Below are 2,067 nucleotides of genomic sequence, written 5' to 3'. Positions count from 1 at the left end.
CAGACTGACGGAAGCGTGGCTGCCATTCAGCGCCTACGGCCCCTCAGACCACCTCAAACCTTAAAGAGCTATTTCACCAGTGGAAATATGAGGTAAATTGAACTTGTGTGTGAACATTTTGGAAATCGGTTCATCCTAGGCCGAGAAAAGGCAGAAAGAGTGTTTTTATGGCCTCTCTGTCTCTCTCTGGCTCAAAAGTAAGAAATCCTCCAACTACCACAATGCATTGCGCTCGCAGCCCTACAAGGCCCCGCCCACCTGTCAGTGTCGTCTGGTCTGATCTCTGACTCGGATGAGAGTTGTGTTAAACAAACTACAAATACAGACACTTTGTAGACTCCACAATGTATTATTTTTTCTAAAATATGAATGTAATGTCTCCGGTTTCACTGTAAAACGGAGGGGAGCACATACGCACTCGGCTAAGTTTTCACCAGTGTTCAAGATAGTGAGCTTTGCCAACAATGCCTGCGGGCTATACACAAAACTACTACAGAAAGATAGACAGAGAAACAGACAGGAATGAAGACAGATGTGTGTGTTGGTGTGGGCATGTTTGGGCATGTGTGGTTGGGTGTTGGTGTGGGCATGTGTGTGTGTGTGTGTGTGTGTGTGCGCGTGTGCGTGTGCGTGTGCGTGTGCGTGTGTGTGTGTGTGTGGCCGTGTTTCCTGTCGGGCCAGGTGACCTTAGCTGTGTTCACGTGGACTCGGCCTCGACTCACGTGACTTGATCTGACAAGTGACACAATGCTAGGACGCCAAACAAAGGAAAGACAAGGACTTAAATAAGCAAGACAGGGGAGATAATGAGGCCCAGGTGAAACACATTACGGAGGGAGCGGTAATCAACAGCAAACACACCAAAACAAGACGAAGAACAGACGGATCATAACAGTCCCCCCCCCCCCCCCCAAGGGTCGACTCCCAGACGACACAACAGTAAAAAAGAGAAAGGGGGGCAGGCGCTCCCCTTCTGGAAGGTGTAGAAGGCGGTCCCCTTCTGGAAGGCGTAGAAGGCGCTCCCCTTCTGGAAGGCGGTCCCCTTCTGGAAGGAGTAGAAGGCGGTCCCCCTCTGGAAGGAGTAGAAGGCGCTCCCCTTCTGGAAGGCGGTCCCATTCTGGAAGGTGTAGAAGGCGGTCCCCTTCTGGAAGGTGTAGAAGGCGGTCCCCCTCTGGAAGGCGGTCCCCCTCTGGAAGGAGTAGAAGGCGGTCCCCCTCTGGAAGGCGTAGAAGGCGGTCCCCCTCTGGAAGGTGTAGAAGGCGGTCCCCCTCTGGAAGGCGGTCCCCCTCTGGAAGGAGTAGAAGGCGGTCCCCCCTCTGGAAGGTGGTCCCCCTCTGGAAGGAGTAGAAGGCGGTCCCCCTCTGGAAGGCGGTCCCCCTCTGGAAGGAGTAGAAGGCGGTCCCCCTCTGGAAGGCGGTCCCCCTCTGGAAGGTGGTCCCCCTCTGGAAGGAGTAGAAGGCGGTCCCCCTCTGGAAGGCGGTCCCCCTCTGGAAGGAGTAGAAGGCGGTCCCCCTCTGGAAGGAGTAGAAGGCGGTCCCCCTCTGGAAGGAGTAGAAGGCGGTCCCCCTCTAGAAGGCGGTCCTCCTCTAGAAGGCGGTCCCCCTCTGGAAGGCGGTCCCCCTCTGGAAGGAGTAGAAGGCGGTCCCCCTCTGGAAGGCGGTCCCCCTCTGGAAGGTGGTCCCCCTCTGGAAGGAGTAGAAGGCGGTCCCCCTCTGGAAGGAGTAGAAGGCGGTCCCCCTCTAGAAGGCGGTCCCCCTCTGGAAGGCGTAGAAGGCGGTCCCCCTCTGGAAGGTGGTCCCCCTCTAGAAGGCGGTCCCCCTCTGGAAGGCGGTCCCCCTCTGGAAGGCGTAGAAGGCGGTCCCCCTCTGGAAGGTGGTCCCCCTCTGGAAGGAGTAGAAGGCGGTCCCCCTCTGGAAGGCGGTCCCCCTCTGGAAGGCGTAGAAGGCGGTCCCCCTCTGGAAGGCGTAGAAGGCGGTCCCCCTCTGGAAGGCGTAGAAGGCGGTCCCCCTCTGGAAGGCGTAGAAGGCGGTCCCCCTCTGGAAGGCGTAGAAGGCGGTCCCCCTCTGG

The sequence above is a fragment of the Ammodytes marinus genome (genome assembly GCF_949987685.1).
Source record: "Ammodytes marinus genome assembly, chromosome: 19".
NCBI lineage: Eukaryota > Metazoa > Chordata > Actinopteri > Uranoscopiformes > Ammodytidae > Ammodytes > Ammodytes marinus.
This window is presented reverse-complemented; position numbering follows the sequence as displayed.